The 27,952-nt window shown below is 42.3% G+C and overlaps 1 long non-coding RNA gene across 1 annotated transcript; it reads left to right on the top strand.

Moving 5' to 3' along the window:
• The first annotated feature begins 18,628 nt into the window (after positions 1–18,628).
• LOC120928632 lies at positions 18,629–20,484 on the top strand. Its single transcript, XR_005747266.1, has 3 exons — positions 18,629–19,166; positions 19,906–19,967; positions 20,262–20,484. It is a non-coding gene; the product is annotated as an uncharacterized LOC120928632 (long non-coding RNA).
• The last annotated feature ends 7,468 nt before the right edge of the window (positions 20,485–27,952 follow it).

Here is a 27,952-nt window from a genome sequence, read left to right as displayed (position 1 = left end):
GTCGTATCTCTTTTGTGAATCTGGCCCTTAGTAGGTGAGTTTGAAAAAAGACACATCAAGTCCAACCTATGTGTGTGATTACCGTATTTATCAGCGTATAACGCACACAGGCGTATAACACGCACCCTAACTTTAACCGCTTGCTGACCAGCCGCAGAGCAGGTCGGCTCTGCTGGGCGAGATCACGTAGATCTACGTCATCTCGCTGAGCACCCAATAGGGGCACGCGCGCGTAAACACACAGCTCCCGGTCCTGTCAGGGGGAGAAATGCCTGATTGTCTGTTCATACAATGTATGAACAGCAATCAGTCATTTCCCCTAGTCAGTCCACCCCCCCTCAGTTAGAACACACCCAGGGAACATACTTAACCCCTTCCTCGCCCCCTAGTGTTAACCCCTTCCTTGCCAGTGGCATTTTTATAGTAATCAATGCATTTTTATAGCAGTGATCGCTATAAAAATGCCAATGGTCCCAAAAATGTGTCAAAGGTGTCCGAAGTGTCTGCCATAATGTCGCAGTACCGATAAAAATGTGTATCGGCCTAAACTGAGGAAAACAATTTTTTTTTTATATATTTTTGGGGGATATTTATTACAGCAAAAAGTAAAAAATATTATTTGTTTTCAAAATTGTCGCTCTATTTTTGTTTATAGCGCAAAAACTAAAAACCGCAGTGGTGATCAAATACCACAAAAAGAAAGCTCTATTTGTGGGGAAAAAAGGATGCCAATTTGGTTTGGGAGCCACATCGCACGACCGCGCAATTGTCAGTTAAAGCGACGCAGTGCTGAATCGCAAAAAGTGGCCTGGTCTTTGACCAGCAATATGGTCCAGGGCTTAAGTGGTTAAGAGGGAAGTTTCAGGAAAAAAAATGTCCACAGCCCCCTGCGTATAACACACAGGCACAGTTTACCCTCTATTTTCAGGGTAAAAAAGTGAGTGTTATACGCCAATAAATACAGTATATGTCAGTATTACATTGTATATCCTTGTATGTTTTGATCGTTTAGGTGCTTATCTAATACTTTTGAAACTATCAATGCTCCCCGCTGAAACCACCACCTATGGAACGGAATTTCACATCCTTGTCACTCTTACAGTAAAGAACCCTCTACGCAGTTTAAGGTTAAACCTCTTTTCTTCTCATTTTAATGAGTGGCCACATGTCTTATTAAACTCCCTTCCATGGAAAAATTATCCCTATTGTGGGGTCACCAGTATGGTATTTGTAAATATAAATCATTAAATCATATCCCCTCTCAAGTATCTCTTCTCCAGCGTAAATAAGTTCAGTGCTTTCAACCTTCCTTCATAACTAATATCCTCCAGTCCCTTTAATAGCGTTGTTGCCCTTCACTGTACTCACTCCATTTCCAGTGCATCCTTCCTGAGGACTGGTGCCCAGGACTGGATAGCATACTCCAGATGAGGCCAGACCAGAGTCTTATAGAGTGGGAGAATTATCGCTTTATCTCTTGAGTTTATCCCCTTTTTAATGCATGCAAATAGTCTGTTTGCTTTGTTAGCAGCAGCTTGGCATTGCATGCCATTGCTAAGTCTATCATCTACTAGGACCCTTTTTGACGCATGCAAATATTCTGTTTGCTTCATTGGCAGCAGCTTGGCATTGCATGCCATTACTGAGCCTATCAACTACTAGGCACCCCAGGTCCTTTTCCATCCTAGATTCCCCCAGAGGTTCTCCCCCCAGTGAGTAGATTGCATTCATATTCTTGACACCCAAATGCATTATTAAAAAAAATTTCCACATTAAACCTAATTTAATATGTAGTTGCCCACCCCATTAATGTGTTCAGATCTTCTTGCAAGGTTTCCACATCCTGTGGAGATGTTATTACCCTGATTAGCTTAGTATCGTCCGCAAATACTGATTGAGCTGTTTATCCCATCCTCCAGGTCGTTTATTAACAAATTAAATAGGATTGGTCCCAGCACAGAATCCTGAAGGACCCCACTTTCCACCCCTGACCATTCCGAGTACTCCCCATGTATCACCACCACCCTCTGAACTCTCCCTTGTAGCCAGTTTTCAATCCATGTACTCACATAGTTAGCAAATAATTTTCCTGGCACCACCATGGCACCATACTGATGATAGAGCTCTGCCTCCACTCCCCCCTCAGGACTAGTAAATTGTATAAAAGAAAAACCTACTCCATCCCCCAGCATTCTCTTTTTTTCCTCATTTCCTCTTGGCTAGTGAAGAGTAGGAGTATGTCCCTACCTCTGCTTTTTGCAGCTTCCACTGTGCAGTCCCTGTTTTAGGGCCGCTAATAGCACTGATTTTGGGGTGCTGGAGAGTTTCCACATAGGAATGCAGTCTGCTTACCTTGAATGATGTACAATGTGGGTTGTTAAGGAGGATGGGTTCCCCTTTAATTTCTCTTTTGTTTTGCAGCTTTGCCCTTTTAGATGATTCCTTTTTTTTCTTTTAGTTCTTCTTTTCTGCTGGAAAGTTCCTCAAAGATTCCTCAGAGGATTCATAACTATTTAGGGTTTAGTTTCTCCCCTGTACAACCATGTATTCAGGCAATTAAGAATGCCATTGCATGGAAAGACCTGGAGGAATCCCCCAAGAAATTGAAGAAATATCTTCACTTTCTAAAAAAGAAACAGTAGGTCTTTTCCTTGATGGGTGAAATTAAGGAAATTATTGAGGAGGAATGGCAGAAGACGGATGAGAAATTCTCGCCAGGACGTCTCAGCAAGATGTATCTATTGTCAGAATCGGAGACACGGACCTTGAACTCAATGCCAGTGGTGGATGCAGCTGTAGCAAAAAACATCACGCTTCCTATGGAAGATTCTGCCTCATTCAAAGACCCACTAGACAGATAGATTAAGATCTAAAAAGGTGTTATTTAGCCTCTGGGACAGCGTGTAAGCCTGCCATCGCTCCTACTTTTGTCTCCAATGCCATCAGATGCTGGACAGAAAATGTAGAGACGGCCCTAAGTCAGGATGTTCTGAGGGATGATATAATCAAAGCCCTGGAAGAGCTTAAAGTATCGTCAGACTTTGTGGGTGAAGCAGATATTGACACTGTTCAGCAAAATATATGTTACATACTGTTATGGCAAACTGATCCTTATGGCTGAAACCATGGACAGCAGATTTGGCATCAAAGCAAAACTGGTGCAAGATTCCTCTCGATGGAAGGGCTCTGTTTCAGGACAAACTTCACAAAGCCATTTTCAAATTACAAATATGGCTTACTGCCTCAAGATAGAAGAATGAGAAGATTGATAATCTATTCTTCAAAAGTCCGATATTCAGGGTCAAGAGACTACAGACAACCCCGTCAGTCCAAGGATAACCAAAGATCTTGGAAGGGTACTCAGGCTTCTTTCTTAGGTGCCAGGAAAAAAAGGTTATTTCGGCTCCCCAGGAGGGAACAAAGCATTTTTGACATGTAGCTGACCCAGACGCTTACGGTAGAGGCATTTCATGCCAGTCTGGGCAATGCAATGTCAGGATCCTTGGGTAATATCAACAATAAAATATGGTTACCTCTGGACCTTCAATCTTCCTTGTTTCTTTAAGTAAATAAAAATTCCAGCCTCCCCACAAAAAGCTCTCTCACGGATGCAGCTCCTATCTGAACTCCAGCTACAGAGGGAAGTTCCCTACTTAGAGATATTCATGGGTTTTTATTCCACCCTGTTCCTGGTAGAGAATAAAACAGGTGGTTGGAACCCATTGAAGAGAGGTCAGAGTGATAGATCTAAAAAGGCTCAATCAGTACATCAATTTGTAGCGTTTCAAGATGGAGGCACTACAGACAATCATCCAAACAGTTCAACCAGGGGATTGGTTAATTTCAGCGGATCTTTAGTATGCATAACTGCATACTGTGATCCTTCCGTCCTTTTAAAAGTATCTGAGATTCGCGGTAGGACAAGGTCATCTGTAATTCTGATGTCTTCCATTCGGCCTTTGCACTTCTTCCCGAATATTCAAAAAGATATTGATTTCTATGCTGGCCCCCTTGACAGAGAAGGGGCTAAGAGTTTACCACTATTTGAACAACATCCTTCTAGCGGACCCTATTGTTTTCATTGTTTGGGACCTGCACACCCCATATTCGATACTCCAAGACTGTAAATTTATTTTATTTTGGTTTTAGTATGTACTGCCTGTTAGCAGAATAATAAAAACCTTTCTATTTTTCAATAAAATTATTGTATTTTAATTTTATTTTTTACACTCCTCAAAGGCACATCTAAAGTCCCACCTTGTTCCAATCCCCCCCCCCCCTTTTTGTGACATATTTGCATCCTTCTAGCAGGCAACGCAAGTCAACTTATGTCCCACAAGCAAATACTGTTGCAAGCCCTTAAGGAGATCAGATGGCTTCTGAATCTGGAGAAGAGCCAGTTATCTCCAACTTAGCACATGGTTTATTTGAGGGCAATGTTCAACACACAGAACAGTACAGTGTCATTACCTCCCCTGAAGGGGGAGATCATCATTCGAAAGATACTCAGTTATATCCAGAGTTCGCATTTGACAGTTTCTCAATGCCTGAGTTTCATTGGCATGATGTCATCCTGTATCCTTCTGATTCTATGGGCACACTGGCATCTGAGGTACTTCCAGTTCTTGGCGCAATGGAAGAAACAATGTCTTTCTTAGTCAATCCTATTGACGCCCGTCATGCACAATAGCTTGCACTTGTGGACGAACTCAGAGAACCTCTCCAGACCTCAACACCTAGGTTCCCTCTCCTGGACCATAGTTACGCCAGACACCAGCGGACGAGGTTGGGGAGCCCATTGTGGAGAGGTCAGAGTGCAAGGAAGGTGGTCATTCCCCACCAAAGGAGTGGTGTCCAACATTCAGGAGATGAGGGCTGCTTTTCTAGCTCTGACTTTGTTAATCCCTCAGATCAGAGGACAATGAGTGGTCTTGCGCATGGACAGGAAACCAGCAGTCTTGTACTTGCAAAGACAAGGGAGTACACGCAGCAGGACACTTCTAAAGGAAGAAAAAAACAATAATGCTTTGGGCAGAAAATAACTTAAGAGATCTCAGGGCATTATATCTCCCAGGCATACTGAACAAGGAAGCAGACTCCTTATCAAGAGACTTTTGGGGGGATAACAACGAGTGGGCCCTTCATCCTCACATATTTGTACAGATTTCTGACTTTTGGGATCCCCCACAGGTGGATTTTGTTTGCATCTCTGAAGAATGCCAAGCTCTCCCATTTCTTTTCTGACCTCCCTCATCCCCAGGCAGAGGAGATAGATGCTCTGAGGGGTCTTTCACATGAGCGGACCGTTCAGGTCCACCTGTCAGTTTTTTAGGTGAACCTGAACAGACGCTCCATGCAGGTCTATGGAGCGATGGATGTCAGCGGAGACATGTCTGCTGACATCCGATCCGCTGAATCCAGATGGATGGGAACCCTATTTTCCATCCGTCTGGTGGATCGGATGAAAACGGGCAGGCAATAATTTTCACTCGATCCCCATAGAGGAGAGCAGAGCTCTGACATGTCCATCTCTGCACAGTGAGCGGAGACAGACTTGTCATCTGCCGGCTCTGTGGGGATAAGCAGTAGGCATGCGCATTTCGTTTCGTTCCGAATCGAAATTTGGACACATTTTTCATTATTCGGACATTCGGATGCATACGAATTCCCGAATTGTAATATTAACTAATTTAACCGAATCCGAACGAACGTTTTCGCATCGAAAACACGTGGACGAAATTCGATCGAATTTCGAAAACAAATTCTATTCGAATCGAATTCGAAAACAAATTCTATTCGAATCGAATTCGAAAACAAATTCTATTTGAATCGAATTAGAAAACAATTCAATTCGAAAACAAATTCGAATGAAAATTGAAAGCAAATTTGAATCAAAATCTAAAAAATATAAATCGATTTCCAAAAAAGAATGTAATAAAATAGAATATAAAATAATAAAACAATAGAATGAAAATCAAAGATTAGTAAAGAAAAGAATGGAATTTAATATAATGTAATCAAATACAATAGAATATGACCTGGCTTCTTCTATCTATCTTCTATCTATCTTCCATTTTCTGAAATTCGAAATTCATATAGAATGAACTCAAATTTGAATAGAAAAATATTAGAAGAGTAGAATAATAAAAAAAAATATATATATATATATATATATATATATATATATATATATATATATATATATATATATATATATATATATATAAATATATTTTTTTCTGCTCTATTCTAATATTTTTCTATTTGAATTTGAGTTCATTCTATATGAATTTCGAATTTCAGAAGATGGTTATATATTTATATATATAAATGTAATTATTTATATATATATATATATATATATATATATATATATATATATATATATATATATATATATATATATATATATATATATATATATATATATATATATAATTACATTTATATATATAACCATCTTCTGAAATTCGAAATTCATATAGAATATATATATATATTTTATTATTCTACTCTTCTAATATTTTTCTATTCGAATTTGAGTTCTTTCTATATGAATTTCGAATTTCAGAAAATGGAAGATAGATAGAAGATAAATAGAAGAAGCCAGGTCATATTCTATTGTATTTGATTACATTCTACTAAATTCCATTCTGTTCTTGACTATTCTTTGATTTTCATTCTATTGTTTTATTATTTTATATTCTATTTTATTGTATTCTTTTTTAGAAATCGATTTATATTTTTTATATTTTGTTTCAAATTTGCTTTTAATTTTCATTCGAATTTGTTTTCGAATCGAATTGTTTTCGAATTCGATTCAAATAGAATTTGTTTTCGAATCCGATTGAAATATTATCGAATCCGGTCGGATTTTTTGAAATTCGGTCGAAAACGAACGAATTCCGAAAACGAATTTAACACATGTAACGAATCTATAAAAGATAGATGAAGGATGGATGGCCGCACTCCAAAAACTGTACAGGTTGTCTTTTATTAAATGAACAGCAAATACATCACCAGATCAAAACAACAGGAACAGGGGAACAGCCAGCGTTTCGCACAAAATCAGTGCTTATTCATGCCATGAATAAGCACAGATTTTGTGCGAAACGTCGGCTGTTCCCCTGTTCCTGTTGTTTTGATCTGGTGATGTATTTGCTGTTCATTTAATAAAAGACAACCTGTACGGTTTTTGGAGTGCAGCCATCCATCCTTCATCTATCTTTTATGCTTGCCTAGTGCACCGCTAGCACCCTTGGAATCCTGTAACAGTGTGTGACCGTATAGTAGACCCACCTGGAGCGGTGACTTTCTTTCTTCTATTCGCTTTGGATGTAACGAATCTAACTTAACGAAATTAATTAAATAACAAATAAAAACGAAACAAATTTTTCCCTTTTGCACATGCCTAATAAGTAGATCGTTCCCCTGCTGAGCAAGCGGCAGGCCCGTGTGAAAGAGTCCTGACATACCCATGGAGTTTCTCCAGAGGATCTGGAAGGAATCAGTACAAAATATTTGCATTTCTTCCATACTGGACTATAAGACCATGGTTTCCTCTGGCCATGAGCCTCAATGTGAGCCCTCTAATGAGGATACCTTGTTTACCCCAGCTTCCACAAGGTGGCAGTCAGGAGTCCGTCAATCAAAGATCTATATGGTGGAAAAAAAATGCTCGGATAAGGTTCTGGTATGGATCCTGGGGGAATCCCCACGCCGTTTTTTTTCGGTGTGATCCAGACCGAAGGGGTATCATCCTGGGGGGGAACCTCACGCAAAAAAATATATATATTTTCACGGGGTTTCCCTTCAAGATTCTCCACACACGAGTCGCCGGGCAAGTTGGATCATCTTGATCCGACTTCTGGTGCCACCTCTATTCAAATCAATGGGCTCCCATAGGGAACCATTGATTTTGAATAGAGAAAGAAAGCCGAAAGAGGCTTAACACAGCGTTAAGCCTCGTCAAATCACGCTTGCCGGCGTCTGAAGTCTTTACAGCTCTAACGCCGGAGCTTCAGAACGCACTGGTCCTGTTTTTTTTTGCAGCTTAAAAATGGCCCAGCTATTTACAGCTCAAAAACGTCATGGTGGGCATGAGGCCATAGGCTAACATGGAGAGCTGTTTTAAGCTGCAAAAAACGCTCATAAAAGTGTCTGTAAAAACGTCTGTGGGCATGAGGCCTCAATGTCATTTTTTACCACATCGAAAGTTGTTCTAGCAAAAGGTGTTCACATACCACTGATTACACAGATGTTTCACATATATGGATATGCGTTTTCCCAATGTAGCACTTTATATAAAATTCTCAATGTCTCTCCACATGTTACCAATTAGGGTTTAGGTTTGGGTTTGGCTTAATTCAGGATGTTTGCATTTACTGATAACTCTGGGAGGTTCCCCAGCCTGAATATTCTGCTGTCAAAGCTTTCAAAATGAGAGTGACCCAAGAGTTAGAGGTGCATAGTACCACTGGTTATTCATTCACAAAAAAAATGTACAGTAAATAAAGACAACACACCTCCATCAAGTCCTTTATTTAAAAAAAAAGTCCCATGAAGTAAAAACAACTAAAAAGTCTCAGGATGTACTTTTCACCTAGCAATGTAGATCAATCACAGTAAACAGTGTCCACCAAACTGTCAAAAAAAATCTCCACTCATAATGAACTCTTTGGTTTGAGTTACATTTCCCTAGCTTACAGATGAATGTTAACAAAGGATGGGCATCACGAGTGACATCATTGACCAAATATGGACATGACCATATTTGGTCAGTGACATCATGAAGGATACCCCAAGATGTCACTAACTATGGTTAGGTTCATATTTGGTCAAGGAAGTCACCCAGAGTACACCTCCCCCTTGTTTTTTTTTCGGGGCGTCAGCTAGGAAAATTTAATTTGCATTAAGTCTCTATTGGCAGCGGAAATGTCCAGCAGGTTGGCATGTCAAGTTGAATTACTAAAACTCACGACTAAATCTCAAAAATACTGCAGTGGTTTTGTTGATGTGTACTGCACACTGGGGGTTATTTACGAAAGTAAATACACTGTGCAAAGTGCACTTGAAATTGCAAGTACATAGTTAGTCAGGTTGAAAAAAAGTCCATCCTTTTTAACCATAAAAAATAATAATAATAACAGCCCTCAAAATTTTCACTCGCCTGCTCGCAGTTGGCGAGTGAAAAAATGAGGGTTGCGAGTGTGGATAGGGCTGTGGTGTCCCGGGAATGCATAGCCAGTGCCCCCCCCCCGTGCACAGGCTCGCAGCGCCGCTATTGCAATAGGAGTCAAACAGCCGCCAGGGACCGCCCCCTCCACCTCCCTCCTGCCGCACATCCTGCCCAGATTAGACTCAAATCACAGGCTTTCAATGGGAGTCAAACATCCGCCTGGGACAGCCCCCTCCACCACCCTCCTGCCGCACATCCCCACCCACATTAGGCTCACTTTGTGGGCTTTCAATGAGAGTAAAACAGCCGCCCCGGGACCGCCCACTCCACCTCCCTCCTGCCGCACATCCCCGCCCAGATTAGCGCACATCCCCGCCCAGATTAGGCTCACTTTGTGGGCTTGCAATGGGATAAAAACAGCCGCCTGGGACCGCCCACTCCACCTCCCTTCTGCCGCACATCCCCGCCCAGATTAGGCTCACTTCATGGGCTTGCAATGGGATAAAAACAGCCGCCTGGGACCGCCCACTCCACCTCCCTACTGTCGCACAGCTAAGGAGTGGGGCAGTGCATATCTCTGCATCTCTAAGTGGGCGGGCTCGAACACACTCGGTCCGCCCTCAGTGAGTATCATGCTTGACCCCCGTGGCAAAAGCAGGAGAATGGTAAATAATAAGCATAACAGTGTGCTGTGAATGGAAGCTACACGTTCCGGAGGCATTAGTATAATGGGAAATTAAACAAGATGTGCTAGGAGGAAGGGGGGGTGAGAGCCTAAATGTGCTGGATTGGGGGTTAGAGTCAATAGAAGAATAGAAGGCATATGTATAATGGTTTTGGGGGGATTTGAATTGATGGCATAGGTCTGAATCATACCTAAACCTCCAATTCCACCCCCCCCCCACATTGGGGGGGGGGTTGAAAGCAAAGATGTGCTGGATTGGGGGGGGAGATTAGAGACATAGGTGTGCTGGAGAGGGGTGATTGGAAGACGAGGTGTGCTGGGGGGTCGTTAAAAGCACAGGTGTGCTGGGGGGAGGCAGGGTTGCAAACTTTCAGTATATTTACGTTTGTAAAATCTGTACTTTTTGTATCTGTCCTTGAATGTCCATTATGGACATGTAGGCTGCATGTCCATCACTGACATTCATGGACAGATGCAACAATTATGGATTTTACAAAGTGTTTGTAAATTTACTGAAATTTGGCAACCCTGCTGGGGGGTGGGAGGGTCGTTAAAGGCACAGGTGTGCTGGGGAGGTGGGTGTAAGGAGGCAGAGATATGCTGGGAAGAGGAATTAGAGGTAACTAGGGGAGGGGGGTAACATTGGAGGACTGGGGGAGGCATTGGAGGTAGAGGTGTACCAGGGGAGGTGTTGGAGGTAGAGGTGTACTGGGGGAGGAGAAACAAAACCAGAGAAATTCCTTTCTTAACTTACTAACCAGCCTGCTAACCAACCACATTTTCCTGTCTGATAAAGGGCTGAGCTGATGGGCACTGGTGAGGCTGCATTGATGGACACTAATCAGGCTGCACTGATAGGCACTGGTGAGGAGGCACTGATGGGGCCGCACTGATAGGCTGCTTTCCTGGGCACTGATAAAGTTGTTGTTAATATTTATTTTTGTAACTTAAATTTGCATAAAACATTTAGCAGTGTAATTTCATGAGATATTTCTAAAGCGTGTTTAGGGGCAGAATCGGGATAGGGCAGAGTAGGGGTTGGGGATGGGGCAGCTGGTGGCGAGTAACTCCTAAGGCCTGGCTAGTAGCTCAAGACTTGAAATTTTGAGCCCTGATAATAATATCATACAATCCCATATACCCAATTCTATATCCACAGTTGATCCAGAGGAAGGCGAAAAACCCCAGCAGAGCATGATCTAATTTGCTACTGTACAGCAAGGGAAAAAATTCCTTCCTGATCCCCCAAGAGGCAATCGGATATTCCCCAGATCAACTTTACCTATAAATGTCAGTACCCAGTTTTATTATGTACATTTAGAAAATAATCCAGGCCTTTCTCAAAGCACTTTACTGAGCTGGCCAGAACCACCTCTGGAGGGAGTCTATTTCACATTTTCACAGCTCTTACTGTAAAGAAACCTTTCCGTATTTGGAGGTGAAATCTCTTTTTCTCTAGACGAAAAATGTGCCCCCTTGTCCTCAGTGTTGACCGTGAAGTGAATAACTCAACACCAAGTTCACTATATGGACCCATTATATATTTGTACATGTTGATTATATCCCCCCTTAATCTACTCTTCTCAAGAGTGAATAAATTCAGTTCCTCTAATCTTTCCTCATAGCTGAGCTCCTCCATGCCTCTTATCAGTTTGGTTGCCCTTCTCTGCGCTTTCTCCAGTTCCCCAATATCCTTTTTGAGAACTGGGGCCCAAAACTGAACTGCATATTTCTGATGAGGTCTTACTAATGATTTGTACAGGGGCAAAATTAGATCTCTCTCTCTGGAGTCCATACCTCTCTTAATACAAGAAAGGACTTTGCTCGCTTTGGAAACCGCAGCTTGGCATTGCATGCCATTATTGCGCTTATGATCTACCAAAACCCCCAGATCCTTCTCCACTACGGATCCCCCCAGTTGTACTCCCCCTAGCATGTATGATGCATGCATATTCTTAGCCCCCAAGTGCAGGGGCGTAACTAGAAATCACAGGGCCCCATAGCAAAATGTTGTATGCCCCCCCCCTCTCCAAAAAGGGGGGGGGAACCTTGGGGTACACCACTGATAACCTTAGACCATTCAGAGTAATGCCGCGTACACACGACCAGTCCAACCGATGAGAACGGTCTGATGGACCGTTTTCATCGGATGGACCGATCGTGTGTACAGGGCTTTAGAATCATTAACACTTGGACTTGCACTTGGAAGTGCAGTCACTGTAAATCTGAGGGGTAGATCTGAAATGAGGGGAAGCTCTGCTTATTTTATTATCCAATCATGTGCAAGCTAAAATCCCCCCCCCCCCCCCCGGATTTACAGCGACTGCACTTCCAAGTGCAGTTTCAGTGCAATTTCAAGTGCAATTTGCATTTGTAGTTTGCACTTGTAGTACAAAGTGGATTTGCCTTTAGTAAATAACCCCCCTTAGTGTCTCCCTGTCTTTGATCTACAAACCATGGTAGGGAATTACATCACAAAACTGGAACAATCACTCCTGGAAAGTGAAGTCTGATATGTGAATCTGACATTATTATTAAAGGGTGAAGTATAATTTACTTCTACTTAAAAAATAATTTACATAATCTTTCTTTTGTAATTCAAAAAAATTCTTGTTACTTATTTGTACAACAACTGCATTTATTATCAATGATGCTTACACACACACACAGCACAACAAAAAGAGCATTTAGAAACGGTAAAAAAAAAAAAAATCTTTATAGCCATGATATTTGCATTGTATGGAATAAATATGTTTTCATTGCACTTCAGGGAAAATGTTTTCCTCTTGGGAATTAAGAATAATTCTGCCTGAATCATGCACCTGGGTTCCTAGATATTAGAATGCTGATGATATATTTGCATATATATTGCAAATGTATATTTCAGGTGTATCCTGAGGACAGATTACAACAGATTAGGTTGGGAGGACATTTTAAAATGGCACATAATATTCAGAAACTCTTTTGCCTCCCTCCAAAGTCTGTTCAATCCATATAAATAGCTGATAATAAAATATACCAAGTTTAAAATATATATATATAAATGTTTCTTCAAGTGTGACTAGTGCAAGATTTAAGTTACAACTGCATTAACATGTCATATATACTGGTCTACACATTTTTGTATGTTTGTGAATGTTTAATGCTATTTTTACTGACAAATACCCAGTGATAACAAGTGATAGCAGTTTTTTTTTAATGGCAGTCACATTTACAATGAGTACGTCTTGCTACTTAGAAGATTATATTTGTTTTTTTACTAAATAAAAGAAAGATTATTTAGTCCAACAAACCTAAATTCGCTGAGCATACTTTGTAAAGAACGGCTGGCACTATATACTGTAAATCCTGTATAAGGTTAAACATGTATAAATTTGATAGAATGACCAAGTGTTCACACAATAAGTGAACTTTCTTCTCCTTTATTAAACAAATCTGATAAATTTACAAAGTCAAATAAAGTCAATTAAAGGTAAGGTGACTCCGACATTCTTGCTAGTGACAGGACACTGATCACAGCTCCCTGTAATCGGGAGAAATGATCAGTGTCATGTCACACACAACCCATCCCCCCTATAGTTAGAATCACTTCTTAGGACACCCCTTCAGAGCCCCCTACTGGTTAACCTCTTCACTGCCAGTGTAATTTTTACAGTAGTCAGTGCATTTTTATAGCACTGGTCGCTGTATCAATAACACTGGTCCCAAAATGGTGTCAAAAGTGTCCGATGTGTCCACCATAATGTCGCAGTCCCAATAAAAATCACTGATCGCCGCTATTACTAGTAAAAAAAAATATATAAAAAATGCCATAAAACTATCCCTTATTTTGTAGACGCTATGGGCTAGATTCAGATAGAATGGTCTATCTATCCGCCCGGCGTAACGTATCTCAGATACGTTACACTGCCGTAACTTAGGGCGCAAGTTCTGTATTCAAAAACAACTTGCACCCTTAGTTACGGCGGCGTAACGTATCTGTGTCGGCGTAAGCCCGCCTAATTCAAATGTGGATGATGTGGGCGTGTTTCATGTATATTAACTGTGACCCCGCGTATTTGAAGTTTTTTACGAACGGCGCATGCGCCGTTCGTGAAAAAATCCCAGTGCGCATGCTCGAAATTCTGCCTCAAATCGTCATTGCTTTTGACGTGAACGTAAATTACGTCCAGCCCTATTCGCAAACGACTTACGCAAACGACGTGAAATTTTCAAAACTCAATGCGGGAACAACGGCCATACTTAACATAGGATACGCCTCATATAGCAGGGGTAACTATACGTAGAAAAAAGCCTAACGTAAACGATGTAAAAAAATGCGCCGGCCGGACGTACGTTTCTGAATCGGCGTATATAGCTCATTTGCATATTCCTCGCTTAAATATACTGAAGCGCCACCTAGCGGCCAGCGTAAATATGCAGCCTAAGATACAACGGTGTAAGACACTTACGCCGGTCGGATCTTAGGGAAATCTATGCGTAACTGATTCTATGAATCAGGCGCATAGATACGACCCCGCACACTCAGAGATACGACGGCGCGTATCTGGAGATACGCCGTCGTATCTTCTATGTGAATCTACCCTTCTATGCGTAACTGATTCTATGAATCAGGCGCATAGATACGACCCCGCACACTCAGAGATACGATGGCATATCTGGAGATACGCTGACGTATGTGAATCTAGCCCTATAACTTTTGCGAAAACCAATCAATAAATGCTTATTGCGATTTTTGTTACCAAAAATATGTAGAAGAATAGTATCGGTCTAAACTGAGGAAAAATTTTTGGTGATATTTATTATAGCAAAAAGTAAAAAATATTGTTTTTTTTTCCAAAATTGTCGCTCTATTTCTGTTTATAGCGCAAAAATAAAAACCGCAGAGGTGATCAAATACCACCAAAACAAAGGTCTGTTTGTGGGGAAAAAAGGACATCAATTTGTTTGGCAAACACGTTGCACGACCACGCAATTGTCAGTTAAAGCAACGCAGTGCCAAATCGCAAAAAGTGCTCTGGTCTTTGGCCAACCAAATGGTCCTGGGGTTGAAGTGGTTAAATGAGTAGACATATGCACTGTCAAAAAACGTGTTAATTTGTGGGTGAAGCAACGCACTGACGTCACCAATGCCCTAGAGTGGGTGGAGCAACGCACTGACGTCACCAATACCCTAGAGTCCTGGATAGACGGGTCGTTGGATGTGTGCAGGCCCATGCTCCAAGCCTTATGCCGCATACACACGATCTGTTAAACCGATGAGAATGGTCTGATGGACCGTTTTCATCGGTCAAAACCGATCGTGTGTGGGCGCCATTGGTTATTTAACCATTGGTTAAAAAAAGCCAACTTGTTTTAAATTTAACCGATGGATTCCTAACCGATGGGGAAAAAAATGATCGTTAGTAGGCACAACCATCGGTTAAAAATCCACGCATGCTCAGAATCAAGTCGACGCATGCTTGGAAGCATTGAACTTCGTTTTTTTCAGCAGGTCGTTGTGTTTTACATCACCGCGTTCTGACACGATCGTTTTTTTTTTTTAGATTTAAGCTTTTCTTTTTATTTAAAACAAAATAATAATACATGTACAAATGGTACAACTGAACATACAATATACAATAATACAGTACATACTATCGAGCCTCCCCTTTTAACCTTAGTCGTCACAGCCTTACTTCCCACCCCTCCTCCTGGTTATCCGGGAGAGACAACGACCCCACCCAAAACAATACTTCAAATAAAAAAATGAAAAAAGAGAAAAGAGAAAGAGAAAAAAAAAAAAAAAAAAAAAACCCCGCCCCAACCACTCCCTGCTATCCTCTGCCCGCACCCCCCCGCCCCCCTCCATGTTCGCAATAGCCTCTGTAATATTTGCCCTTACCCTCCTTACGTCTCTACCCTGGAATCCAAAAAGGATTTCCAGGAAGTCCATGTTTTTAAGTATCTTTCCTGTTGGTGTCGTGCTGTCAATACTAGTTCTTCTAACTTACTAATTTCCTTCACTTTATTTATCCACATCTCTATAGTTGGTGGGACTGGTGACTTCCACTTCTTTGTTATGCATGCTTTTGCCGCATCTAATAAGTGGCATATGCTTGTCTCCCTATAAGCTTTCTCTGGGATTTGGTTCATATGTAAAAGATAGAATTCTGGATTTTCAGGTATCTCATATTCTGAACAGAGCTGGAGGGCCCTTTTGATCTCTGACCAGAAGCGCTTTAACAGGGGACAATCCCAGAATATATGAAGCATCGTCCCTTTGCTTACCTGGCACCTCCAGCATTTGTCTGACACCTCTGGAAAGATTTTATTTAATTTTTCTGGTGTCCTATACCACCTTGCAAAGATCTTATAATTTGTCTCTTGGGTTCTCGCGCAAATTGATGTTTCATGCGTTCGTTTATATAGACGTTGTCGTTGTTCCGTATTAAATGTCTTTTTTAGTTCCTGTTCCCAGTCTTGGACACACTTCGGAGGGCAACTTCCTGATTGCGCTAGTAGTTCGTAGCTCATTGATAGGGTGTGTTTCAGTATTCCCCTCTCACTACACATTATCTCAAATCTCTTAAGTTTTTTTAACCGATGGTGTGTAGGCGCGACGGACCATCAGTCAGCTTCATCGGTTAACCAATGAAAACAGTCTATCGGTCCATTCACATCGGATGGACTTATTGTGTGTACGCGGCATAAGGCAAATTTATTTCCACATTGTTGTAATTGTTTATTGTATGTGAGAATAAAGATTTTAAGGATTTTACACCATGTGAAGCTCTTTTATATTTTTGGCGAATGCTGTTACAATCATGCCATGTTAAAGAGTTTGCTAAAGGCAAGAGAGTTTCAAGAACCTGTCAAAGGCCTTGACTGGGCTATAGTCATAAGTGCGAATGACCTCTTGTAGTGAGAAGTCATTTGGAGCTGGTAAGCAGTTTTTTCTGCCTTTGGTGGTGGCATTGAGGCACAGATATCTTTTAGCGCTGGATTATGGAGATGCACATCAAGAGTATCATCATAACACATTTTTTTTTAATGTTTTTTAAATTTAGCGCAACTCTATACATTTACCAATTTTTGAACTGCACATATGTCTTGCAGGAGAGTTGATGCTTATAGTGTTAATGTTTATGATTTTAGTGCAGTTTTTACACCATTTCTTCGGCTTGTGAACTTGCGTTCGTATGCACGCTCCCATTGGCCAGTGAGGAACCAATCAGCGGGTCTGGTGGACTCATTGTCTGCCAGACACCCACAAACATTTTTCTATGCACACAAAAGGTCTATTTCTCTCAAATATTGTTCACAAATCTGTCTAAATCTGTGTTAGTAAGCACTTCTCCTTTGCCGAGATAATCCATCCACCTCCCTCACCCACACAGCGCCAAACACTCTGTCTGCCAGCTGCCATGTACAGTGAAAAACAGGATCCGTCCGTAAAGAGAACACCTCTCCAAGTCGGTTACAATGACGAACTGCAGTCAGGTTGAGACCCTGATGAGGACGACGAGCATGCAGATGAGCTTCCCTGAGATGGTTTTTGACAGTTTGTGCATAAATTCTTTGGTTAGGTAAACTGATTGTTGCAGCAGCTGTCTGGGTGGCTGGTCTCAGATGATCTTGGAGGTGAAGATGCTGGATGTGGAGGTCCTGGGCTGGTGTGGTTACATGTGGTCTACGGTTGTGAGGCCGGTTGAATGTACTGCCAAATTCTCTGAACGGCTTTGGATAAGTGGCTGTGAGTCCATAGAGGGCGCCGGAGCACCGCCCCCTCTGGCTCTTGCTCCGCCACTGATTCAATACATAGATTCATACATTGCATGAATCTATGTATTGTTGCCGCTGCCGCCAACTATTCAGATGGCTGCCCCCCTGGCGAGCGCTGGCCATCTGAATAACGGCAGCTGGTTGGCTGTTGAAGTGCCTATCAGAGCCAGCGGCAACCTGATTGGCTGAAGCATCATCGAGGGCAGGAGAAGACATCAAGGGACGGAAGAAGCAGGATGGCTGACCCCAGAAAGGTAAGTGCCAGGCGGAGGGGACATTTTACAGGGCACAGTGGCTATAATTGATGGGCACAGTGGCTACAATTGATGGGCACAGTGGCGACAATTGATGGGCACAGTGGCGACAATTGCTGGGTACAGTGGTAACAATTGATGGCTTTGCACAGTGGCTGCATTTTGATGGTATGGCACAGCGGCTGCATTTGATGGCACAGTGGCGACAATTGATGGCACAGTGGTGACAATTGATGGCACAGTGGCTGCATTTGATGGGCACAGTGGCTGCATTTGATGAGCACAGTGGTTGCAATTTATGGGCACAGTAGCTGCGTTTTATGGGCACAGTGAGGCTGCATTTTTTCGTTTGTTTGTGCCCCCCCAAAAATTTTGAGCACCAGTCGCCACTGCTTTGGAGGCAGCTTATGGTAGAGAAATGAACATTCAATTCAAGGGCAACATCGCTGGTGGACATTCCTGGACTCAGAATGTCATTTGCACGCTCCCTCAAAACTTGCGACATCTGTGGCATTGTGCTGTGTGATAAAACTTCACATTTTAGAGTGGCCTTTTATTGTGCCCAGCCTAAGGCACACCTGTGCAATAATCATGCTGTCTAATCAGCACCTTGATATTCCACACCTGTGAGGTGGATTATCTCGGCAAAGGAGAAGTGCTCACTAACACAGATTAAGACAGATTTGTGAACAATATTTGAGAGAAATAGGCCTTTTGTGTCATAGATCTTTGCTTTCATCTCATGATAAATAGGGGCAAAACGCAAATGTGTTGTGTTTATAAATTTGCACAGTGTAGTATGAGGGTAAGACAGCAGGCAGAACATAGGAAAGATGATTGTACAGTGTACAGCAACATGTTCTATGTGCAGTAAAAGAGTTCAGAGTGTATTAAAGGGGAATTATGTGCAAAGGACAACCTCAGGATATTACAGGGGATGGGTGCATGACGGAGTGTAGAAGGCATGACAATGGACAGTATGTGCAGCCAATTAATTATTCAATCAATGAATCCTTATAATCTCCTGAGTGCAGTGTGGTCTGTTAGATGACCCCTGACATCTCAGTGTGCGCTGACTCTTTTCCCTTGGTAAGCATACCACCACATTAGACCACCATATCAAACTGTAATATCTTTGTTTTGGACAAATTTTACAGACCCTCTCCACCTTTTGTAGATTGTGGATAAGACATTCCTGAACCCAGTGTTTCACTTTGTGAAACCTGGTCTTTATTAACCTGATAAAAAAATTCAATGGATATGTCACTGCCTTTGGTTTGAAAAGGTAACTTTATTTTCTTTCTCTTTTTTTTTATATAGAATCTCAATTTTGGTATTATTATAATGAATTTGCAATTCATTTTAATTTATATTCTTTATATAAATCAATACAATTATTTATATATTTTTTTAAGGATGCACATACATATATCAGCACACTCCCACTTTCCAAATTCACCATTTTGAGTTTAACTCTGTCCGTTTCTATTACTTCAGCACACATTGCTTCACATGTACCACCTGCACTGCCCTCACCTACACACCCACTCAACAGCTTATATTCACAGATTCATGGTTTTTGTGGTTTCCTGAAACAACTCCTTGTATAGGATTTGACACATCATGCACACTCAGACTTCACAGTCGCGCCGGACTGCTTTATTTAATCACCCTCTCATCATTCATCCTCACAATTTTTTTCTCCTTTTCCCTTTTTTTTTTTTAAATAATAAACAATTAATATTAAATAAAACAATAAAAATTATTTCAAATTAAGTATAATTAAAATAAATCTAGCAAAATCATTATATTAACCAATAATTCAATAATAGAATATCATTCAAATATTATTTATTTAATTTGTTCTATATCAGGATCGATGCATTTTTTGGCATTCTTTCTTTGACCATATATAACAAAATTAATATAATGTGGTGATGTTTCTTTAAAGGGACTGTCATGGCAGCCCACAATTATTATTCATATACAAACAATTAATCATATATCATAATGTTTTGCTGCAGGTGCCCGGCCCTCTCCCTGGTCTACTACCATCAGTGGTGTTACCCCTATTCAGTGATTCCCTGTAAGTCACATACGGCTAATATTTGTCGGGGGTGATCTGTGTTGGGGGTGCGGAGGGGTGGGGGGATCAGCCTGGAAGTGTTTTGGGGCCCTCTGTGATCTGACAGAAGAGTTCAGTTCAGATTGTTCAATACTCAACCATACATATTGATTGGTAACTTTTGCTATTTAACTATCAATTTCCTTGTGTAAATTTGTTTATGTTTTCTCTTCTCCCCTTTTCCCCCTGTATAAAATGAGGGGAGGGTGGGTAGGAGTTGTAAAGACATTCAATAATTTTGTAAATCTTTTCTAGCTACAACATAACCTCTGAAGAAGACCCGATTAAGGGTTGAAACGCGTTAGAAACTGCCATATGCTTGTACCCACCCACGCCAAGCTGTATGACATTTTGTTGTTTTCTTTTTGCTATCTCTATGTATGGAATTTTAATTATTTTTGTATTACCGCAACTCATATCTTAACTACTACTTTATCCTTTTTGTACGTGTTATTACACAATAAAACCCTCTTTTTTACATATTGCCTACAATCCATTAATTCTCCTCCTTCTTGGAAAACCGATCACAAATAGTGAAATTGGGCCCTTTCACTTCTGAAAAACGCACAGTGTCATGCAGAGTCCCCCAGGGATCCCGTCTGTCGCCTGTTCTTTTCAATATCTATCTCCGCCCTCTTTTTGAAATCATCAGCAACCAGAAGTTACTTTACCACTATTATGCAGATGACACACAACTATATTTTCGCATCTGCAACAAAAAGGATCATGGGCTAGTACAGAGGTATTGAATAAGGAGACCAAACAACAATTTGATACAACATTTTTATTTAACTTTGGTAAAATTGGCCACGGTGTCATCCATAAAATGTGGGGGCGGGGTTACAAAAATTTTCTCAATAAATAAATTAAATTACAAAAGGCCAAATTGGCTAAACTTAAAACTTTAAAATCAAATTAATTTCTGTCCATCCAGCAAAAGCTGGACGACTACTCCCCCCATACAGACGACCCCATGACTTATTATGACAAACTGACAGGTAAGGGTGGGCGGGCGGGCGATGCTGCTTGTCAGGAGATGTGACTGAGCAAATCGCCTCAGCCTCTCCCTTATATAGGCTCGTCCAGTGCGGGTTTTACCTCACGCGAACGGACCTATCAGAGAAGGGGGCTGCCGCAGCTGACCAATCAGAGGCTGTTACTACCCCAGAGCGCGGCAGCCCACTTCTCCCTCTGCTCTATCCCATGCAGGCTCAGCATACTGCCGTAGCCTCACATGGGCTAGTACAGAGGTATTGAATAAGGAGACCAAACAACAATTTGATACAACATTTTTATTTAACTTTGGTAAAATTGGCCACGGTGTCATCCATAAAATGTGGGGGCGGGGTTACAAACATTTTCTCAATAAATAAATTAAATTACAAAAGGCCAAATTGGCTAAACTTAAAACTTTAAAATCAAATTAATTTCTGTCCATCCAGCAAAAGCTGGACGACTACTCCCCACCGGCCGGGGCCAACCGCGAAGCTGTTGGCCGAGGCCCCCCCACCACCGTGGCTGATTCGATCATGGACTGGATACCCATATTAAAAATGTCCAGGCCAATGCCTGACAGATGAATTTGGTCAACCCGAAACAACCCAGGCAAAAAACCCTCTAACTCGGAATGACGAAAGGAAGAGCCACCAATTGAAGGCATAAAACTATGAATCGTCCTATTTAGCCGTCTGCGGATTCTATCCACGTAGAAAAGGGTGCCGTGCGGCGACCATAACAGCCTGGGAACCATCTCAGAATATACTAACACTGAACCTGGGAACATTTGAGTTATGGAATAGAGATCCCTTTTCATTTCACATAACAAGTCCCATGTGTTGAATTTACCCAAGTCATTAGCCCCCACGTGGATAACTATCACTTGGGGTTGAGGCCAGACAGAAGACAAATAAGCTAGGTGGTCTTTTAAATTGCGCCACCGCATACCTCTAACACCTGACCATAAAATTAAAAATAAATCAGGATCAAGCCCCAGGTTAGCAGAGTATGATCTGGATCCGGAGTGCTTGTAAGCCCAGAACACGTAGGAGTGACCTATGACCCAAGCGATATTCCTGGATAAATCTGAAAGAGAATCATAAAGTTAGAAGACTGGGACGAACATATAACTTATATCTATTGCTGCCCCACCTGCCCACTTTTTTAACCTTACTCTCTGAAAAACCTATAGAATCAGCTGTGGTGGCAGCGCCAATTCGGAAAGAATGGGAAGAAAATTGGTACCCAGATAAATTCAAGCGCTTCAAACAGGAGGCCAAAACAGCTGAGAACTGGTACCTAGTTAGAGAGGACAAGTCTTCATGAATAAAAAAGGAATCGTTACTCAATGGTCTGACCAAAAGATAATTACGAACATGAAACACGGGACAGATAGCCTCATTAGGAGAACTGGATAAAGAAAACCACTGGCCAACCTGAGAGGACTTTGATCTGGACAAAAACAGACGGACAGAACCGACGTCAAACTGAACATGAGAAAAACGGAGAAATGAAAAAGCGTTTCTATTTGCTGCAGTAAACTCACCTAACCGAAGGGCTCCAAAGAATGCTATAGAGAAAGCAGCCTTAAAAAGCAAAGATTCGAAATTGGATGAGCAGACATCTTGAAGGATCTGAAGAAGATCGATCAAAATGGGGATAGATATGGGACGCCTATTATCTAAAGAGGGCCTAGACTTTTTGAGGCCCTTCAAAACCTGGGTGACCTGAAAGAAAGAGGTAAGAGCAGGAAGGCCTGCAAACTTAAGGAAAAAAGAAACTCCAGCCAATATTTTACCTATGGAAGCCGGGGACAGATTAGACTGAATGAGAAAGGACAAAAAAGACAAAGCCACGTAAGAAGACACATCTAGTGGATCCAAACCCAATGGTTGACAGAAAGAGCACCATTTGTGCCATGAAAGCCTATAATCCCTCCAGGTGTTTTCCGCTACTGAAGCCTTGAGATTCCGGAATATTATTCCCAAATTAAGCCCCAGAGGAAGTCTGGGCAAGGGGTGCCATGTTGATCCGCTGATGGCGCCAACTCTCGGAATCTCTTGAACTGTGAACGAGATAAAGAATCTGCTATGTTATTTTCTTTACCTGCAATATGTTCAGCTCTCAACCATATATTACAGTTCATACAATGAAGTACAAGGAAACGCAATAACCTCAGAACGGGATCAGACTTAGAGGACAGAGTATTGATGGCAAAAAAGACACCTTTATTATCCGCATGAACTAAGATTCTACGATTCCTAAAGATGTCTTCCCACACAACCACCGACACAATCACTGGAAAGAGCTCCAACAGAACTAGATTTTGAAGTATCTCCTTCTGGAGCCAATCAGGGTGCCAGGACTGGGCGCACCAGCGCCCATCCAAGAAAGCCCCGAACCCAGCAGAGCCAGCTGCATCGGTGAAGAATTCCAACTGAGAACTATTAATAAAGTCCATTTGCCAGGCCGAGGAACCATTAAACTCATTTAAAAAAGCATCCCAAATTCTTAGATCATCCTTGATGCTTTTTGAAATTCGGAAATGAGCGTAAGGGTTCACCATACCTTTTATGGCTAACGAGAACCTGCGCGAAAATACCCTCGCCATAGGGATGACTCTGGCTGCAAAAGCAAAAAGACCCAGCAAAGATTGTGCCTCCTTTAAGCACACCTTCTTACTGACAAGAAAGGTTGCAATCATAGACTTCATTTTATGTATCTTCTGTTGTGGCAATCTGAATTCCATTCGTTCGGAGTCAACCGTGATCCCCAAAAATTCAATAACTGTCGAGGGAAAAACTGTTTTCTCCTGGGCCAGAGGCACGCCAAAGTCATGACAAACGTCAAAGAAAACCTGTAAAGCTTCCATACACACTGATGACCCCCGGGGACCTAAAAACAAGAAGTCATCTAGATAATGTAGGATAAGGCCTTGAGGGATAACGACTGACACGACCCAATGTAAGAAGGAGGAAAAAGCCTCGAAATAAAAGCATGACATAGAAAACCCCATTGGCATGCATTTATCAAAATAATATTTATTCAAAAATTGAAAACCCAAAGAATTGAAGCCTTGTGGATGCACGGGAAGAAGGCGGAAAGCCGACTTAATATCAGCCTTTGCTAGCACAGCCCCTTGCCCTGCTTGCCTCAAAAGACACAAAGCCTCATCAAATGAGGCGTAGCAGACTGGAGCCTCCACAGAGGCAACTTCGTCATTGAGTGACGAATGCGGTGGGTAAGATAGGTGGTGGATCAGTCTGAACGCACCCAGCTCTTTCTTGGGTACGATGCCCAAAGGGGACAACCGGAAATTAGAGAATGGCGGGTCATTAAAGGGGCCAGCCACCCTACCCTCAGACAATTCTTTGCAAATTTTCTCAAGCACTAAGTTAGAGTGCATGGATACCGATAGTAAATTTTTAACTGGTGTACACCCTGAACCAGTAAAGGATGGCACTAAGAAACCATTGGCAAAACCTTCAGTTAGCAGAGCCGCCATCCTGTGGTCTGGATAGCGCTCGAGCCATGGGCGCATTCTTGCCAGGCTCACCGGAGTCGGGGCCTTTCCCATGTGTGTCCTTGGGTCCTGAATGAGAGGAACTAGCGGCAGCTTTACGAAAACATCTGCTCGCCGCGTGAGTACCGCCACAATAAGAACACTCATGTTTGTATCTACAATTCAATAAGAATTTACATTGACCCTCATTGAATGCAAAGCATACACCCTTCCTGACTGGACTCTGACCATTTGAAGCGGGGCGAGGGGTGAACTGGGGCCTAGGTGGCAGCATAAGGTTTAACCATAAACCAACGTCCTTAGCCCCCCAATGCAGCGATGGGTGCACAGCTAGTTTTTGATGGAAATTCTCGTCATATGAGAACCATGCGGAGCCGCCAAAGTGGCGAAAGGCCTCCGCAATAATATCCAGGTGTTGGAATAAACCTGAGCACTTCCCCGGGAAGCGTTCTCCCATAACTGCTGAATAGATACAGAACGCTTGCAGCCAGTTTTGAAATGTCTTAGGAACCGCTCTCCTCCTATCTTCCTCTGTTCTTTCGCTGGACTGCCTGTCAGATTTAGCCAAAAACTCCTTAGAAGCAGGGAGAAGTGATAATATATCGAGATATTCACCCCTCCAAATTTTTTCTTTGACTGACTTAGACAGATGAAAACCCAGCGGGGATAAACTGCAAGGGAGGGGTTCCTTAAAGGAAGACTCGCTGACCATAGCAGCCGAGGATCTGAGGGGTAAAGTATTATTAACAGCAGGACACCTCACACTCGATCTGACAGTAACATCCTTATTTAGCAGAGAGGGATGACCAGCCTCATGCCACACCACACCAACCTCCTCCATATCAATAGCATTATCGCTATTTCCAGCACCAGTCTCCTGTGCACTCTGACTTACTGTGCATGCCTGAGTACTCAGACTCTCACCTGGTTGCACATACATATTTACATTTTGTGAGGTAAAATCCGCATCATGTATACCTTTGAACTGCTGCACAATGACAGACAAAGATTCAATTAGACTAGAAAATGCAGATAACTGGTTAACATTACTGAAAACAACTTCAGGTAAAACATGCTCACCCAAGTCCCCAGGAGGGGGGGAAGAGGCAGCGCTGCTCCCTTGCTGGCAAGAAGCACCTCTTGTTGCAGCTCCCTCAGCTTGAGGAGCTAAATTATTGGTCTTACATTTCTTTTTTCTTCCAGGCTGTTTCCTGGGGGCGCCCACGCTCATCTCTGGTACTGCAGCTGGGCTGACAGATAAAACAGAGCCACTCTCCTCAGACAGGCAACGCTTCAGCCACTCTTCACCTCCCCTGCACAGCGCGCTTCATCCTGAGAGAGAGGGAGAGGCGGGCGATGCTGCTTGTCAGGAGATGTGACTGAGCAAATCGCCTCAGCCTCTCCCTTATATAGGCTCGTCCAGTGCGGGTTTTACCTCACGCGAACGGACCTATCAGAGAAGGGGGCTGCCGCAGCTGACCAATCAGAGGCTGTTACTACCCCAGAGCGCGGCAGCCCACTTCTCCCTCTGCTCTATCCCATGCAGGCTCAGCATACTGCCGTAGCCTCACATTATCTTGGACTAAAGAAATGCCTTTCTTTGATAGAAAAGTGGATGTCAAAGAGTTACCTTAAATTCAATGGCTCAAAAACAGAACTTCTCCTGTTTCAGGCCAATCAGAAGATTCATCCCGCAACAATATGGACGCCCCCACCCATTCTGGGTCATTCCATCACCCCCAGCACCAAAGTCAAAAGTCTCGGAGTCATCTTCGACACCTACATGACAATGGATGCACAAATAGGGTCAGTAGTCAGCGGATCGCACCATCTGCTGCGCCTTCTACGCAGACTCACTCCCTTTATCCCAAAAAAAGACATAGCAGTCGTGGTGGGGACACTTATCAACTCCAGACTTGACTATGCAAATGCCCTCTATCTTGGACTACCAAAATATCAAATCACTCGTTTGCAAGTCGTTCAAAATATGGCCGCTCGACTTGTGACTGGGAAAAAAACATGGGAATCAATCTCACCTTCGTTGAGATCCCTTTATTGGTTGCCCGTAAAAGACAGAATCCCTTTTTAAAGCACTCTGTCTAACGCATAAGTGTATTCTGGAAAATGCCCCCCAATATCTATGCGAGAAACTAAAAGCTCACCACACCAATCGCATTCTGCGATCCACCAACCAAAATATAATCCAGATACCCAAAGCCAGATACAAGTCCAAAGGAGAACGAAGATTTGCGGTCCAAGGACCCAGACTATGGAACGCTCTACCAACCACCATCCGAAAAACCACCTGGCCTTCAAGAGAAAGATCAAGACCCATCTCCATCTCTTCTGAGGGCCCAGGGAATGGATACTAAGCGCCCAGAGGCAATTCAGTTTGCATGTGTTGCGCTATATAAGTTTCTCACTCACTCACTCACTCAATTGAGCGGTCCAAAAACCTCATTGGGGGAAATACCCTTGATGTAGAATAATTCATAGGTGTGATAGTATGTGCAGGTAAGAATTGTAGAAACTTTGACAGCGGCCATTATGTGAAGCAAAAGAGTGTGGAGCATATGACAGTGAGAAAAACTGTTCCTTTTTTGACTCCTACATTATGGTTACTGATCTTCCTATCATTATAAACAAAATTATTCAAAGCTAAGGTCATGGTCATAAAAATGAATGACATTGATGAGGAAATATGTCTCTAATGTATTTGGCAAAGGTTTACAGTGGTGAGTTATTATAGAGCAGAAGCATGAGTCTAAAGCTTCTGACACAAAGGGGTTTAAAGAAGAGCAATAGAGGCTAAAACAGTGTCCATGAAACAGATTAAATTGAAACAGGTATTCTGAAACAGTAGAGGTGATGGGATCAGGTGAATAGTATTGCAAAGTTCGAGGTGGTATATCTGCGCTAGGACTAAGGATTGCTGCTGCCTCCCTGTGAGTGCCCTCTATCGCAAAGTGTGTCAGTGGAATTGGGGATAATAATTTTTGGTAAGAATGCAACAAAAAGTAATTACGTTAAGCACAGTGGATGTATTTTTCTCAGGACATGGGGCAGGGCTTTGTTGCTGGGGATTGTTTAAAAAGGAAATGGAGCAGTGGAGCTGAGATTCCCACTAGTCAGTAGAGACAAGACTGAGATTATCACTCATGCCCTGGAGACTAGTTTTGACTGGGTGCTGAGGAGTGTTTTTCTAAAAAATAACTTTTTGTAAGGTCTTTGTGTGTTGCATTAAAATATTTATGTCAATGAGTAACAAGGGGTACTGAGTATCCCTTTCTCATTCAAGTAAGGGGGTGTCTAGTTGCCTACCCCTTTTCTTTAAGACTTAAAGATTCTGAGCCCCCAGGGTTGTGGGGAATAGACACTTGTCCTTATCAACATAAAAAAAGGTGCTTTGCCAGTTATTCCTTCTGGC

The sequence above is a fragment of the Rana temporaria genome, chromosome 2 (genome assembly GCF_905171775.1).
Source record: "Rana temporaria chromosome 2, aRanTem1.1, whole genome shotgun sequence".
Taxonomy (NCBI): domain Eukaryota; kingdom Metazoa; phylum Chordata; class Amphibia; order Anura; family Ranidae; genus Rana; species Rana temporaria.
This window is presented reverse-complemented; position numbering and strand designations above follow the sequence as displayed.